Below are 18,989 nucleotides of genomic sequence, written 5' to 3'. Positions count from 1 at the left end.
ACAAATCACTGGAAAGAACTGATTATGAAATGAAGAAATTTTATCTAATTGGGTTTAATTTTGTATTTGACAAACATTTGAATCTGAACATAACAATGATAATAAAAGCTAAGAGCAGCTAATTCATAAAACAGAAGGCATTCTGCTAATTTTTTATGTCTTTTTGCCCTCCGCAGTACCTGATAGAGCCCCTGGCTGTTGAATTTTAAGAGTGGTATTTGCCTCATTAGCCCCATCACCATCATCGGGCCAGCTACACTGGCTATTCACTTATCTCCCAACCAATTTTAGCAATGATTCTATTCCAAAGAGAGTCCAAGACAGAATCTCAATTCCTACAACAGTTAAAAGTGATTCTGATCAGCATTCCCCACAGACACTTTGTTTCTGTTATTCATCATTTGGAGACTTTTCCAATGCACACATACATGCGACGTGAACTTCTGATCTTCTCTGCAAGAGAGCTCCCATCCTGTTTCGCACCACACAGCGGTAAAACCCAGCATCGAGTCTCTGTAAAGACAGGATAGTGTACCTGCCAAAGACCAAAAACAAGTATTAATGGTTCTGTATCTAGAGGAGTTCCAGCATCACGTTCTGCAAGTGCTCACCAAGTATTTTTGGTATGCTGTCTATGCAGTCCTTCTCTGGCCAACACGCTTAACCCAAATGCAATTTATTTGCGAGATTATGTAATCGTTGTCTGTCTCCCCAGCTAGGCGGTCAGCGGCACATGCAACTAGGCTCTAGACCTGCCTTGTTCATGACTGTGCCCCTGGCGCGCAGCACGATGCCACGCATGGAGTACCTATCACACATGCCTAGCTGAATAAATGACAAATGTTAAACAGCTGAAGGTCATTACATGTAAACTAGACCTTTCAACAAAAAGTATTATAATTCTATCAGAACTTCTAAAAGTTATTTCCAGAACTGGCTACAATTGTTATATAATGTGTCATGTGAAAGTGTCAAACACTTTCAGGATGAGACACAGGTGTCATCGAGGCAGAGAGCAGGGACACAGCCCCCTTCCCCACCCACTGTTGTAGACCCCCCCCCCCAACACAAATCACATACTTCCCTTGCCTGCCTACTTCTCCACACATGGTCTGACGTTAACTTTAAAAATGTTCTGGATAACTGAAAAGTGACCTCACTTGTATTTTCCATTCCTGTGACTGTAAGTAATTGTCATCCTTCAAAGCAATGCCTTTCCAAAAACTTCAGTAACATTTCATAGAAGAAAAAAATGTACTTAGAAGATACAGTTTCCATAAAAGCCCTACTTTTATGGTTAGTTTTATAACTTAGGATGTTTTGAAATCCACAAGCAACTAAGATTTATAACCAAGGACCACTTGAAGTGAGTTTTATAGCTTCGGAGTCCCAACCTTTCACAATACCTAAGAGAGTCCATTAATTGGTTTCTAGGCCATGTTCACAAACAAACCAGGAATAAGGCTGAGACCTGGATCTTTTCACGCATGGGAAGGGGCTTACCACAAACAAGAAATGAGAGCTGAACCCCAGCTGAATGGTAGCCTCTCCTCCAAAAAAGAGAAAACTGAGTGATGCTACCCTTCCTTACAAAGAGGTTCCATTAACAGTTATCTTTAATTTAAAAATACTTCTCCTAACAAAGGATAATCAGAAACTTTTAAAAATCAGGGAAAAAGCACCGCATATGGTATGTTTTCTGGGCTCAGTTCCTAAGTATAGCTTGAAATCACTTACATTCAACTGATTGCTCATCTTTTTATTCAAGTATGTCCAATTAGTCAACCTGAAAAAGGAACTTAAAGGCATAATTTTTAAGTGAATAAAACACTTAGACAATATAGGTAATTCAGCACTGAGCAAATATTAATCAAAGTATGTTTTCCCTCTGATAACCATCTTGATATTCCCGTGACAAGATTAATAAAATCTTTTATGAAAAAATATTGCTGAGTTTTAATCTTCAAAATTTTATTCTATTCTGAGGAATGGCTCATCTCAAACGCAAAATTAATTAGTGTGGATAATCAGAATAATATCAACCTGAACACAAAGAGTCAATGCCACTGATTTAAATCACAAACCAAGACCCAAGAGGGGTGAGCAGCTTCGATTGTCAGGTAACTGTGGCTATAATGAAGAGGAGTTTTGAGATTAAGCTGAAACAAAGTCAACACAGGTTTCTGGAAATGAAATAACACAAGTCACAGGAATGCGTATTTGAAAAACCACACAAAGAGCATCACCTCTGCAACATTTCCACAATTATATAATTGTTATCCATTCCATTTTCCTCCTGTTGCAGGACCCTAAAGAGATTTTAAATTCTTATGAATTCCTACAATAACCCTATGTACTGATGCACAAAAATAGCAGTGTTTTCAAACCACAGGGAGGAGCAGATACAAAATTGAGTATTAGGCATATGCTGTTCTGTACCGTCTCTTTAGTCTAATGTCTCGCCAGGGAAAAAATATACAAAAAAGTTGCAAAGCACTCCACCTATTATAGGAATTCCTACACAAATTATGCTCACCTAACAGATGGGAATATTCACTGCAAGCCTATTGTTTATAAACACACATTTTTAAGCAGAGAAAGTTTCCTGGCTCTTTAGAAGAAAGTCTGATAAAATCTTAGCACCATATGCCACTAAAATATAGAAAATGCCTGCTCCTATTTCAAATAAACACAGCAGGGAATGTTTGTATTCACTGCATAAAGGCAGAGTTTCTACTAGACTAATGCAACATTTTCCCGGGCCAGTTCATTATCAGGAATAGCAAATTAAAGAAAATAAAACACAAAGTCACAATAAAACCAAGGGTTTAAATGTCCATTTCTGCTAACAGAGAACACCTCAGTTCTGAAATGGCTCTCAGGACGGGCCCCCTGAACAACTTCAGGGTGTGTCTACCAAGCAACTTTAGCTCCATTTCAGCCCATCAACAACAGCCTAACCAGCCCTGCCTGGAGTGGACACATGACATTTTTTTGGCTGCCTAGGATGTACACCACTTTCCTTTGTTTGGAGAATTTTCTGCTCTGTGAGTCTCAGTGTAGGCAGACCTCTGGACACAGGTATGAGCCAACGTAGGACCACTGGAAACACACACTCTGGATTCTGTGATCTGAGGCCGGTGATGCGGAGGGATGGGGACTCAAGGAGAATTGGTCTGACCACAGCAGTGCAGGGCGCAGCAGAGCCCTGGACCGGGGGCACGGTGTGGCGTCCAGTGCCAGCCAGGGCAGTGGCCCAAACAACAGCATCCAGGGTCCAGTGGAATCAGCAGCAGGACCCTCTTGGGAATGGCTCTGGGGGTGATCTGGCACTGGCAGGCTCCCCCAGCTCTGTTCCTTCAATCTGCCTGGTGGCTCTGGGACCAACCCAATGTCCAGGCAACAACTTCTTTTTCCACCCCAGTAAGAAGGCATTGGCTTCTGTGGCTTATCCTAGAATCCCCCACAGGCCCACCCTGTAGAACACAGCCAAAATAACTGCAGCTAGAAAATCTTCTGATGTTACCAGGCCCTCACCATGGTCACAGAAAAACCTAAATAATGCCTCTTCGAATCCTCTCTTTTAAAACTCATGGCTTCATCGTAAACTACTAAGAACCATTAGGCGATAAACAGTTCCCCCAAAACTGGGATAAATTAACCTGTTAAGAGTTTTCCTGAACGTGAAACACTGAAAGTCTGGAAATGTCTGACACAATAGTGCCTGGTTGCAGACTGGCTACTCACTGTTGAGCAGTTCTTCGAAACACTGTGACTTACTCTAAGGACACAAGTCTACACAGGCCTATCATGGTTCTGAATAACGAAGGCACATCTGCACTTCTCCATCTAAAGTCAGGTGACATGATACAATTCACAAGACAGAATTCTTGTGCCCATTAAAACTAGATATAAGGCATGGGGCCCCTGGGTGGCTCAGTCGGCTAAGCATACAACTTTGGTTCAGGTCATGATCTCTCGGTTTGTGAGTTCAAGCCCTGCGTAGGGCTCTGTACTGAAAGCTCAGAGCCTGGAGCCTGCTTTGAATTCTGTGTCTCCCTCTCTCTCTCTGCCCCTTCCCTGCTTGTGTGTGTGCTCTTTCTCTAAAATAAGTGAACATAAAAAAAAATTGTTTTTAAACTAGGTATGAGGCTCTTTTCTTTGAATGGGGGTCTGTTTTCACTTTATGCCACTCCAGATAAGATTATCCCCCACAATTTAACTTTTGTATGCTGGTATAAAAATATCTATTTTGCATGAAAATAAACAACCAAGTTCTATAATAAACTTTCATATCTTGGCCCAAAGCCCAATCTTATAGTCAAAGTGAAAAAAACTGGTTATGAGGGGGAAAAAAACAGCAACAACTTAAGCCACTTGTACACCTCTTGGAATTACACTGATTCTTCTTTTGGAGAGGAGATGATAAATAATTAGGCTTTCAATCTTATTTTTTATAAATTTCCTATATGACATCATTTTATTTCTATTTTTTTGGCTTTCAATTTTATTTTTTATAAATTTCCTATATGACATCAAAAGCTAATAATCAAAAGTAGAATGAGTCTATAGCTGGCTTCTTTCACAAGCAAAATACTGAAATGAAAATCCCAGACCAAAACATGGTAAGAAGATGATAAGAGGACCCAGAGCTGTAAGCGTCATGGGACCATAAGGGTTTCTACTTCTTTGAGCCAAACTGTGTACGACTAGTTCATATGAGCCAAAAGGTAACTGTTATTATTGTGAGCTGGACAGTTCAAAAAGGACAGGACCAATGGAGACTTAAGCAGCAGAAAAGAGTGACTATAATCCAAGTCGGGGCGGGGGGAGGAAATCAAACAGCTGGGGGCACTAAGCCTTTGCGCAAAGACACGGCTGAGTATTGCACTCAGTTCAGTGAGATGATGGAGAAACCAGTGGGTCACATGTCACCTAATGGAAGAGTTCTCAGTTAAACAGACCTTTCCTCTCTGAGTGGGGGACACAGCAGATCAAAAACAAAACAAAACAAAAAACACGTAGAGGAGTCTTTCCCTTGGTGTAGTAATGAAGCATAATTAGATGCTTCTTCTCAGGGTCTGGAGATTTGTGAATCCTGATCTTCCATCTGGGGACACTGCTAAGCCCACGTATTAGTTTCAGCACAGGTAATGCCATATTTTCTACATAGACAATCATGTCACCTTCAATAAAAGACATTTTTATGTCTTACAATCTAGATGCTTTTTATTTCTTGTATATTTTTTTCCTTATTGCACTGGCTAGGAACTCCACTAAGGGATCCGCTGGGCTTCCTGCACTGCTGGGTTTATAGATTTCATCAAGTGTAAAACATTCAGGATCTTATTTCTTCAACTATCCCTCCTGCCCCCGCCTCCTTTGTGATTCCAGAGGCACTTACATTAGGTTCTCTGAAGTTGTCCTGTAAGTCACTAATGCTCTTTTCATTGCATTCAATTCTTTTTTTTTCTATCTGCCTTTCATTGTGGATAATCCCATTGCTATATCTTTAGGTTTACTAACATTTTCTTCTGCAACATCTACTCTGATGCACTCCCACCCAATGTGGTTTCATCTCAGATATTCCAGGTTTCATCCTCAGGAGTTTGATTTCTGCCTTTTAATATCTTGTATGTATTTAGCTTTGATCATAGGGAATGCAGTTACGATGTTTCAATGCCTTCCTCTGCTAACCCTAACTGTGCCAGCATTGGCCTGATAGATTAATAGACTGATTCGTGTCCTCCTTAAGGGCCATGCCTTCCTTCCTCTTTACATACCTCATAATCTTTGATTCCATTCTTGACACTGTGCATTTTACCCTGTTTGGTGCTAGATATTTTTGTATTCCTATCAATATTCTTGGGCTTTGCTCTCTGAGGCTTCAAAGATACTTGAAAGTCGTTTGATCCTTCCTGGTCTTATTTATAAAATCTTAGGCAGGATCAGAACTGCATTTGGTCAAGGGCTAATAATTCCCACTACAGACCCAAGATACTTCTGAATCCTCTGTCCAACAACCCCATAAATTATGAGGATTTGGGGTGTGGCTGGTGAGGACAGGTCCTCCGCCCAGCCCTGTGGTAAGCATGGTAGGACTGCTATCACTTCCGGGTAATCCTTTCCCTGGCCTTGGGGAATCTCCTCACATGAGCGTGCTGATGGAATATTCTGGCAAACACTCAACAGGGAATCTCTGCAGGCCTCTAGATTCCTGTTCTCTGGCATTCAGCCCTTATCTCTCTGGATTCTCCAATCTTTTCACCTCAGGAGTCCTCCAGGTATCTGTGCCCCCTTCTCTGGGCCACAGCCTGGAAATTCTTGCACGGCAGTAAAGCTGGGCCAGTCAGAGGGCTCACTTGGTTTCTGTCGCTCAGGTATCACCACCTGTGGCTGCCTGATGGCCACTGTCTTGAATATAACTATTTCATATACATTGTCTGGTTTTAGGTGGTTTAGATTTCCTATCTAGGATTCTCCTTTATATCTCTCAGTGAGGCTTTCCACTTTTCTTCCTGTAGGTTTTTATAAAGGTTATTCCCAGATACTTAATAATTTTTATTGATACTGTGAAATTTTTCATCTTTTTATTAAACATAAGAAAAAGTTACTTTTTCCTTAACCATCCCTGTTTTCTTACTAGCATGTAAAAAAAGAAGAAGAATCCTCCATCAAGTCTCTATTGTTTATACTGTCACCAGAAACTGAACCACAGAGGTGGGTCACATAAGGAGATGATAAGAATGTTAGCACTTCACAGTATCCAATTTTCTTTCTGGTATAAAATGAATAGCATGCCTACCACTAAGAAATTATTGGCTTAGACATCTATCTACCTATATGTGAATATAATTTTTTATCTCAAAGTAGAAAGTAATTGAGAATAAATACTTTCGGGGGGAAAAAAAGTCACGTCTGCCTTTGACAGCTATGGAAACTTGGTTTAATGACTGAACTACTACAACGGTGGCAAAAGGGCCACCCATGCCTAAATGTGGATGTAAGCATACATGTAAATAACATTTGAAACTCACTGAAATTTTTGTGCAGTTTGTAACACAAGTGGCAAAGAAAATGCTATTTTCAGTCAAAGCTGGAAAAGCTGAGTTTATATTATTTGCCTTTTACGGGATTAGCATTTTCATACTGACACCAAAGGGGAGTTTGGGGGAGAGGGACTCAATTTCAAAGATAGAACAATTACCATTTTCATAAAGTGGTCATGTTTTTCAATTTGAGACTTAGAATGGTCTCATGAAGGTTAACATATGACAGCTGAAGGTGCTTATTGGAAGGAAGTAGATGAAATAGTCATTTGAAAAAATAGCATGAGCTTTTTGGGCTGGGTTTCTTTCTTGGAAAAAAAAATGACAAAATACTATGGATCCTTGATAACTCATCTTGGTGTGTGAAGCCCTCAGTGAACAGAATATAATTTATCATGTCTTTCACAAATTGTTCTCGCTTTAGAATCACCCATTTCTTCTTACTAAGTTTCTAGGGAAATGGGAATGAAGCATCGACCTCATTGTAATGGTCCACATATAATGAGCCGCCCCTGAGATCCTGCCTCCATGATCCACAATGCTGTGTCCGCCTGAGGATTAACCAGGGTGTGTCATATTAACAGGTGACACTGCTAGTGCAAAGAGCAATGCCAAAAACACTCTGTCTCCTTGCACGTTTTCAGGGAACACCACAACTATTTCACCCTAAGTCTAAACAGCACCACATATAATATCGGCATGATGTGTGTTTTAGCAGTTAGAATAAAACTATCACACCACTGTTTTAGGTGTGTCCAATGGAATCTAAACAATGTAACGATTTTGAAATCCACATTATCCCGTGTTTAATACTGAACTATTTAACAGATGGGAACCTTCATACTGTTCCTTTTTACTCTTTGAACTCAGTAGGTCTATTCACCCCACAGAATTTTATTCTAATGTAATATATTGTTATGCTTGAAAGATACCTATTGATTATCCATCAAATTTCTCAGAAATAAAAATATACATACAAATGGCAATTTAAAATGTATGTCCTTTGATCAAAAGATTCCAAGTGCTTAAAAAAAGTTCTTCTGTACTACATGGTCACTGCAACTATCATTAATCAAAAAAAAAAAAAAGTTTACATTACAAAGTTTGAAATATAATTATTAAGCATTAACAACTTAGAAAATGTGTCTCTTCATGAGAGGATAGTGGCTTTTTTTCAATTACTTTATATTTCATTGAATGGGAAGTTGTTTATTATTAGAATAAATAGAATTGGATGGAAATTAACAACAAAGAGAAGGTACTGGCCACATATTTGCATACAGTTCATTTAAATCTAATGAATACATGGAAGAAGGAAATAAACAACAAGAGGTTGAAGCACAGCAACAACCAAAACACAGTCAAGTAATAAAAATGGATATGGATGTAGAGTAACAAATAATCTTTTTTGCAGAAGTTAATGAAAGTGTCTTCTGAATAAATGTTTGAGAAAATACAAAGCCCTAACTTTCCTATCATGCATGTTCTTTCTACATCAAGATAGAACACTGATCCAATGGAAGTAAACAGAACTTTTCTACCTCCTCCTCCTTGAAATCTGCCACTAAGGCCTCAGCACTATTTTTTCATTTCAGAGGAGGGTGAAATGCAGACAGAGTATGCTTCATTAAAGAATAATTCTCAGCTTGTTTCTTCTTTGCAACGACTCCTGAATACTCTATTTCTACTGTGTGGAAGTGGACAAGCCGCCTGGATAAAACGAAGAGCCCTTGGCTATAGAGGATGTATCTTGCACATGCTCTTTGCTTTGCCCTCATTACACGTTCCCTGCGGCACAATACATTCTCTGATGATGGGTGGAGAATGAAAAAGGTGAGGTTGTTACAAAAAATTGGTATAGCTCTTGCTGCCCACCTATATACAACATATCCAAATTTTTTTAAACCCAAGATTGGTGAAAATATCCCATTTCTAGCATCCTACTTTTTCTTAAAAGGAATATGTATAGACTGAAAGCCAAGAAGCTCTTCAGCAGCTGTTTAAAAGAGCCCCTCATCTTGTTCAAGCCAAATATTCAAAACTGTGGACTCATCCTGCACCCGAGATGCCATTCTACAGGAGAACTCAGATGGGGAGACTGAGCCTCCCTTCTGTGAACTGCGGGAAACAGCTCAAAGAGGGTAGAACCTTGGGTGTCCACACCAAGGCATGTTCTCAATCAGCTCAACCTCAGAAAACACACACACAGAGACTGAACATCAGAAAGCAATTCCTTTGCCACCATCCATGACCACATACCTCAATTAGAAGACCATCATTAAGGATCATCCACATTAGTACGTTTGATACAGAAGAACCATCTAGATTCTTCTGAAACTTCATTCGTTTCTCCCAGGGGCATACAAAACATTATGTCATTTCATTTTTATGAGAACCCTCTGAATTGGGTTTTATTATGCCTATTTTACAGATGAGAAAAACAAGATCAAACTGGCTAGGTAACTTGTCCAAAGTCACGCACATAATAAGCTGAATTCAAGGCACCTGCTATTAAAGCCATTACTCATACATCCTTCTCATTTCTAAGCTGGCTTTTTGTCTTTTTCTTTCTTTTGCCTCTCCTGACAAACCACATACCCTAACGTCTCATTATAATAATATACAATGCCATCTAGGATGTATTAGCAGCTTGCTTGTGGGCTAGAAAATATACTGTTTCACCTATATTAGAGCCTTTTGGTGCTCACAGGCCACTAATGAGGTATGATCATCCCCACACTCCTATGTCTACATGCTCTTCCGACTGAGCCAGCCAGGTGCCCCTAACCTCTGTAGGTGATGGGTTGTGCCCCATGTTGAGAACTCATGACTCTATTTACAAAACCTCTGGACAGCCAATCCCTAGTTGAGTTAAATAAGAGCATGGCGGTGTTAACTGCACTGATTTGGGGACCTTCCGGACTCCTTACAAGTCCCTATCTCTCTGTCCTACTCAGAACTGCAGCATCTGCTGTCATCATCCCACACAGAAACAGAAGCTAAACTTCAGGTTCGAATCGGAAAGACCTCGGTGCCACAAGGAGACACGAGGGCGCAAGACCTGGTGCCACTGGTCCTGGGTGAAGCCACACATCCAATGTGGCCACATCTCGGCCTCATCCCCGCTCAGGGTTTGTTCTCTGCCCTCAGCTCGGGCTCACTCCTACAGTCACACCCAGGAGTGTAGTGAACAGCCTTGTTTGCTGCTGGGTGAGATGTGTGTGTGCCCCCACCACCACCAAGTTCCATCTTCCCTGTTCTGACTCTCAAAGTTAGCCTCAGGCAGGTTTTCTGGTGATGACTCAGAGCTCCAGAAGCTACTGATTTAAAGATCTCTGTTTAAACATTCATGCTCCTTAAAGGGAACCATACTGGCGGGTGGGGCTGTTGCCACAAGGTGGCAAATTTATCACCTGAAAGCTGTTACTTGCATTCCTCTGTAACTACAGCTCTTTTCAGTCTGGTAATTTCGCTAACAGACTTCCTTTTGCAAACTCAGTGATAGACTTCCTAGGTATAAATACAATGTCAGTCAGAATATTCAATCACATTCTAATTAAATCTATCCCTTTAATCCTAATGCATTAGAAATTCAATCAAATATTTTCATCTTTTGAGTTATTACAGCCAGTAATACACATCAACTTGAAATGGAATCTTATTTTCAAGCAATCAATTACTTATATTCGCTGGTGTAGGTGGTGAGCTCTCTGTCATTGTGCATCCACTTGAACTCCAAAGGCCAGCTCCCTTCAGCAAGGCAGGTGAGAACGAGGCGGTTGCCTTCCAGGTGAGTCTGTGGTAGGCCTGGCTCTGTTTTAAAATATGGCACAACATCATCTGAAATATGCAAAAAGAAAAAAAAAAGAGAGAAAATCGAATGAAACACACATGAAAATGGCATTCATCCAATTAATCAATCACTTATTTAAAGAGACCTAATGTTAACAAGTATAAATGATGGCTATTGGGCCCAATTAAGTAGCCAATAATCCTTGACCTCCTGGAAGCCTGTAATACCCTAGATAATATTTCAAAAGACTGAAAAGCTCAATGATCAGCACCATTTGAAAACATGTGACAAATCCATCCAAGTTATTTCCATTTACAATTAATACGTGTTTCAGAAGGGGACAGAGTGGACAATCTCTGGTCATGCAAGTCTTGGTCTCAGTAGGCACTGTATTTTCAAAGTAACCAAGGATATACCCGTAGGCTCTAAAAGAAATGTTTTCATATAAACTTCAATTGGTAAAAAAAAAGAAAGAAAGAGAAAGTAACTAGGATAAGCAAGATTAACAGACATACATAAATGACAGGAATCACAATTCATCTTTCAATTCACACAACGCACGCACACGCACACAAAGACACACACACATCTATCTCTTTAGGGACTTCTGGTGGTCTGTAAAATGGGAAACCTCGGTGTATTCATACAGGAAAATACTAAAGAGCACTGACTATTGCCACGTACACCCCCACAGATGAATCCCACAAATGTATGTACAGGCAAAGAAGCCAGACAGAAAGAAGTTACTACAGTACATGCTTCCATCCAAAAGTCCATAAAAGTTCAAAATCAGTCAAAACTAATCTGTGGTGTTAGAGGTCAGGACAAATGTTACTTCTGGTGGATAGGGACAGTGTAGGGGTGTAACAGGGGGCTTACGGTGATCAGGCCAAGGCTTATTTCTCCATGTATTATATGGGGGTGCTTACTTTGTGAAAATTCATAGAAAATTATTCTATGTAAGATTTGTGCAATTTTTATACATATGCTTCAATAGTTCAAATATATATATATGAACATGGGACACTTAGCTTCTAGTTCCAGTCTCATCACTAATTTTCTTCATGACCCTGCTCAGGACACATGGCTCTCTGCTTCCTCAGCAGTAAATTGAAGAGAATCAGATGGCTTGTCATTTTTTCTATACAACCCCCCCCTCACACACACACACAAACATACCTGCCTCATCTGCTTCCTGTCCCTCTCAAACCCCCTACCCTCTCTACTCACATGTAAACACTCCAGCTGCACTCACTTTTTAACCCTTAACCAGGCTATGCCCTTCCAAACTTGGGCCCTTTCTCTGTGCTCCTTCTCAGCCCTATACTCCTCCCCAGCTTTGTGACTGTGGACTCAACCTCTAAGTGGACCCAACTCCTCCCCACCAATGTGCCTCCAACAAACCAGACCATTTATTTCAGTCAGGACACTTCTCAGATCCTGGAACTGGAGTGTTAATGGATCATACCCAATGCATTCCATGCCCTATCTTGATCACTACTGAATTGCCAGCACCTCGAACAATGCTGGGAACAAGGCAGATATTGAATAAATATCTCGTGAATGAATCAATAGAGTAACAATAGCCCAGATAAGAGTACCAGCTAGTATTCACTGAATTCCTCCCGTATGCCAGAAACTGTTCTTGGTATCTTGCAGGTACTACCTGATTTGATTTTCACAAAAGCAGTACAAAATAGATGCCATTATTACATTCATTCTACCACTGGATAAAAGGGAGACTCAGGGAAACTAAGTAACTTGCTCAAGGCCATGCAGATAGTGAGTGGTAAAATCATCATTTGAAACTCAAATAATCTGCTCCAGAATCCACCAATTCTATGCATTATGACTCTATATGCCAAAGATTTCTTATTGAGGGAATCCTCTTCTCAAGAACCCATGTCTTAACTTCAAATTTTGGATAATTCTGTGGAATTACTAAACTGGAGTTTTAAATTACTGTATTTTAAAAAAATAGCCTAACAGTGTTAAAATGGAGACCATATTTTTACATTAAACTGGAATCCATATAGCCAGTTTCTTGTGTACTTAAAATATAGAATTTAAATATACATTTGACCCTTGAACACCATGCGAAGTAGGCATACCAAACCCCTGCCCCACTGTCAGAAATCTATATACAATTTCTGACTCCCCCTAAGGTTAACCACTGATAGCTTACTGTCGACCAGAAGCCTTACTGATAATATAAACAGTTGATTAACACACATTATATACTGTTTCTTACAACGCAGTGAGCTAGAGAAGAGAAGAGGTTAGGAAACCCGCAAGGAAGAGAGAGTACCTTTGAGGTTCTCCAGCACAAAGAACCACAGATAGGTGGGCCCACACAGTTCAAACCAAGGATGGTCAAGCGACAGCTGTGTAGAGCTTACTTTACCATTGTGCTGACCACTGCATTCTATGATAGATATATTGATAATACAATATTACCAATCTATTACTACCATTCATTCAAATAATTAAATGTTAAATGGAATTTGTCACTGTGGTAAGACACTATAAAAAAGATTTAGCCTTTAGCCTAGTTAATGAGATGCCATGCAGAATCTAAGAGCTAAAAGTCAAATACTCAAGTGATATCATGCACAAAGGACCTGTGGTGGCGGCAAACATGGAGAGTAACCGTGAAAAGTACAAAAGGCTGAAAAGCCAGCAGATCTGCAGGTGCAGAGAGAGTGAACAGAAGCAGGGCGAATAAGGCATTACAGGGCATTGCAGCAAAGGCAAGCGAACAACACTGTTTCCACATCATCCCTGTGTGACTTTCAATGGTGCCACTTCATGTTCAAAAGTGTCCTTGTGTGCATACTACTCTACATGGAAAATCCCAAGGACTTCACCAAAAGACTCCTACAACTGATACATGAATTCAGCAGTCGCATCTGTACAAAATCAATGTACAGAAATCGGTTGCATTTTTATACACCAGTAATGAAGCAACAGAAAGAGAAATCAAAAAACTGACCCCATTCACAATTGCACCAAGAACCATAAAATACCTAGGAATAAACCTAACCAAAGATGTAAAAGATATATATGTATGCTGAAAACTATAGAAAGCTTATGAAGGAAACTGAAGAAAACACAAAGAAATAGAAAAACATTACATGCTCATGGATTGGAAGAATAAATATTGTTAAAATGTCAATACTACCCAAAGCAATCTACACATTCAATGCAAATCCCAATCAAAATTGCACCAGCATTCAGTTAAGCATCCGACTTCGGCTCAGATCATGGTCTCGTGGTTCATGGGTTTGAACCCTGCATTGGGTTCTGTGCTGGCAGCTCAGAGTTTGGAGCCTGTTTCAGATTCTGTGTCTCCCTCTCTCTCTGCCCCTCCCCCGTTCATGCTCTGTCTTTGTCTCAATAAATAAACTATAAAAAAAATTTTTTTTAAAAATTGCACCGGTATTCTTCTCAAAGCTAGAACAAACAATCCTAAAATTTGTATGGAACCACAAAAGATGCTGAATAGCCAAAGGAATATTGAAGAAGAAAATTAAAGCAGCAGGCATCACAATCCAGACTTTAGCCTCTACTACAAAGCTGTAATCATCCGGACAGTATGGTATTGGCACAAAAACAGACACATAGACCAATGGAATAGAATACAGAACCCAAAACTGGACCCACAAATACACGGCCAACTAATCTTTGACAAATCAGGAAAGAGTATCTCAAGGGAAAATGACAGTCCCTTTAGCAAATGGTGCTGGGAGAATTGGATAGCAACATGTAGAAGAATGAAACTAGACTACTTTCTTACGTCATACACAAAATTAAACTCAAAATGGATGAAAGACCTAAATATGAGACAGAAAATCATCAAAACCCTAGAAGAGAAAGCAGGCAACAACCTCTTTGACTTCAGCCACAGCCATTTCTCACTCGACACATCTCCAAAGGCAAGGGAATTAAAAGCAAAAATGAGCTATTGGGACCTCATCAAGATTAAAAGATTCTGCACTGCAAATGAAACAATCAACAAAACTAAAAGGCAACCAATGGAGTGGGAAAGATATTTGCAAACAACGTATCAGATAAAGGGTTAGTATCCAAAATCTATAAGGAACTCATCAAACTCCACACCCAAAAAACAAATAATCCAGTGAAGAAATGGGCAGAAGACATGAATAGACACTTTTCCCAAGAAGACATCCAGATGGCAAATAGACACATGAAAAGATGCTCAATGTCATTCATCATCAGGGAAATATGAATCAAAACCACACTGACATACCACCTCACACCGGTCAGAGTGGCTAAAATGAACAACTCAGGAAACTACAGATGCCGGTGAGGATGTGGCGAAACGGGGAACCCTCTTGCACTGTCGGTGGGAATGCAAACAGGTACAACCTCTCTGTAAAACAATGTGGAGGTTCCTCAAAAAGTTAAAAAACAGAACTCCCCTATGACCCAGCAATAGCACTGCTGGGAATTTATCCAAGGGATAGAGGAGTACTGATGCATAGGGGCACATGTACCCCAATGTTCATAGCAGCCCTTTCAATAATAGCCAAATCATGGAAAGAGCCTAAATGTCCATCAACAGATGAATGGATAAAGAAGACATGGTTGATATATACAATGGACTACTACTTGGAAATGAGAAAGAATGAAATCCTGCCATTTGCAGAAACGTGGATGGAACTGGAAGGTATTATGCAGAGTGATATAAGTCAGTCAAAAATGGACAAATATCATATGTTTTCACTCATATGTGGATCTTGAGAGACTTAACAGAAGACCATGGGGGAAGGGAGGGGGAAAATAGTTACAAACAGAGAGGCAGGGAGGCAAACCACAAGAGACTCTTAAATACAGAGAACAAACAGAGTGGATGGGAGGGGTGGGGGAGAGGGGAAAAACAGTGATGCGCATTAAGGAGGGCACTTGTTGGGATGAGCACTGAGGTGATAGATATAAGCCAATTTGACAATAAATTATATTTAAAAATAAAGAAAGAATAAAAATGATATTGCTAGGAAAAAAAATGTCCTCGTGTGAATGATAAATTATCCGACCACCCCACTCATTAGCCTCAGTCAAAGCACCATGAGTGTAATGGTGATGATGACGATGAGCCATTATTATAAAAAGACAGCAGGCAGCCTTTGGAGGGTTGTGCTGTTAAAGGTTTATGCGGCTGCACCATGGAGGAGGAATTAAGAGGCCAGAGCAGTGGGAGTAGACCCATTTGGGCCACTGCAGTTATCAGGGCAAATACTCTCAAAGGAGACAGTGGTTTGGGCCAAGGTAATAACAGTGGTTGTGGTGGAGATGGAGAGAGACAGGTGGCTTTAAAACAGTCTCTAGACAGCAAAAGAAATGAGTAACGGACTGAATATGGGAGTGAGAGCAAAGGAGAAGGAGTTTCAGGTCTCTGACTTGCTCAATTTTCTGTTCAACAAACCCCCACCGATTCTGTTATCAGTGCTGAGAGTGCAATGAGAATAAGACCCGGCCGCTGTTCTGTAAGAGGTTAGTGTTTCCATCTGATGCGGGACCAGAAGCGGCAAAGCATCAGCCACCGTGACCAAAATTTGTGACTGCAAGATAGGCAAGCAGTCCATCCTTGCCTCTCCAAGGGGCTGCTGCACGCCACCTGCTCTGAGCTACACCGCAAGTGTGTCCTCCGGCTGTGACCGCCAGCAGTGACAGCGTGTCCACCATCCCTCTCTGCTAAGTACCTCAGCTAACACCTTCCACTCTCATGACCCAAGTGGCCTCATCATGCTGAAGTGCAATGACTATGGCTCTGGCGGCTCGGGATGGACTGAGCTCCGGGCTTTAATGTCCCGCTGTCTGAGCCATGCTTAACAATGGAGAAAGAAATGTCACTTCATACGGTTGCTGTCTCCTATAAGAATGAGTCATAAAAAATAAATCTTCTGAAATAAAAAAGCTTCAAAACAGACACTCAAGAAGTTGAATTCGGTTTTTACAACTGACGGAGCATCACCAGTTTAATATATTATAGGACTGTTTTGAATGTAAATGATACCATAATTCAATTTTTCCTAAAATTCATAGCTTACTAAACATGCCTATACTCCATACAAATTAAGCTGCATACTCAGGCCTAGGTGGAAAAGAAATCTTCAGAAAGAGTAGTTTCATAAGGTGGACGAACCAATATCTTGTGACACAAATGACCACAGAAGTATGGTGAGTGCAGGCACTAACATTTATGACAGGAAGAAGGGAGGCAAATATGCCGGTGCTCTGGGATCGAAGTGTCTAAGCTACAATCTTTACCACAAGGATTTTAACACAGATGAGTCAGTGTGCAGAACAACAGAGTTATCTCTGGGCCCGGCACTGTTTGCCTCCGAAATATATGCAGCAGATCATGAAATTAAGAGGGCATAAAGGTAACAGAGCACAAAAGCTTGGGAAACAGAAAAAGAGAACAGTTGATATCAGGTCTGCAGAGACTCTTTAAAAGCATGTGATCTTTATATACATTAAATGGAACAGAGAAAAGTCTGAAAAGATCCATAAAGACAAAAAATGATTGTGTAAGATCATTAAACTCTGACCTGGAAAAAGTCAATGGTCCACCTGATGCCCTTTGAGGGATGAGAGTGTGTGTTTTCCCAAATAATGACTAATAGTTTTCACTGTCCTTGAGAAAGATGAACAGACATTAAGTATGCTTCTGTATTCTTACAAAGAACATTCTAAGACCCTGGAATGAATTACTATGGAAAACTCTGAAATTTCCATCTTCACATACTTTTAACTAGAATGTAAATCATCTACGAACAAGAGAGTCTCGTCTGTCTGGATAATACAGATTTAAGGTCCATACAAAGGGAAGAAATGGACATAACTTTCTCTCAAGATAACATCATAATTTTAGATGTAGAAGTCACTTCCCTAAATGACTTTCAAGGTCTGATTTAATGGAAATGGATGTAACTTTATCTGTTGAATGTGGAGATAATCTTCTGCTCATGTACAAAGGGGCTACAACCTATCAGCCACAGGAAAAATCATCCACTCCTGTGGAAAACTAGAAGATGACAGGCCCTGAAGCAGTGGTTCCGGGCCTTTCTACCATGAAGAAGAGTGAACTCGCCATGGGTTTTAATCATCGGCTCCACAATGGAAAATCGTTGTTCTCCTAACACAAACTCTGTCATGGCAGAATGGACAAGAATCAACTGCAAGTCGGCAAGAAAGTCCAGCTTCAAGGTGCGTGGTGACTCTACCAATGAGGGGGTCAGCCAGCATCATGGTCATCAGCTCAGGGACCTCACCTTTTCTCCTCCATTTAAAGTGATGGTGAATACAAGAAGTAATAACTAACTTCCACATGGCAGAGGAGTCAACTGCACCAGAGAGGAGGGCGGTCCAAGGCAGATGAAGCTCACACATTCTGGACAAGAGGCGAGAAGCGCTATTAGGCCATTGCCATCGCCCCGTCACTCAGGCGAGGGACCAGCGGGAAGGATTAGGAATCGCAGCGTGAATGGAGCAATCAGCTGCAGCAGGACCTTTCATTACTGAACTCTGCTTTCTTGACAGCTGAATTTCCCACGGCGGCTAATCTTTTGGTTTAAACCACTAATCTTCCTTTCAAAACTTCTTTTATATCAAATTCAAACATTTTCCTGCCCCAAGCTTATGAATTTACAACTAACGGAAAGTTTTATTTTTCAAATCTCAGGGAGAAACAAAAGCACAGTGCACAATGTATCATTTGTGAACACTCAGTCTGAAAAATGTGGGTGGAAGATCCTTTGCTGGTAAATACAGTCATTCAAGTCCCAGCTGCTGGCAGGTCATTATGTACACCTACTGAAGCCGGGAATTTAATCTCACAGTGTGTTGTGCTTTTTCATAATAGTAATATTAATCTTTTTAAAGGCAACAGTTGTGCATTTCAAGTGTATTTCTGAGGTAAGATATAAATATGATCAAATACCTTCTACTACAGTTAAATATGCAAATATGGAAAGGTCACCCTTCAGTTCTGTGAGATGACCCAAGAAGATAATCTCTTTAGACCAAGTCCTCCACATGCTTCAGAACAAGCTGATTCAAGCTGCACTTTTTTTTTAATGTTTTTTTTTTTAACGTTTACTTATTTTTGAGAGACAGGGACA

This window comes from Hyaena hyaena, unplaced genomic scaffold (genome assembly GCF_003009895.1).
Source record: "Hyaena hyaena isolate Hyena2069 unplaced genomic scaffold, ASM300989v1 scaffold_20, whole genome shotgun sequence".
Classification (NCBI taxonomy): domain Eukaryota; kingdom Metazoa; phylum Chordata; class Mammalia; order Carnivora; family Hyaenidae; genus Hyaena; species Hyaena hyaena.
The sequence above is the reverse complement of the archived record's forward strand: the minus strand, read 5'-3'. Positions refer to the sequence as shown.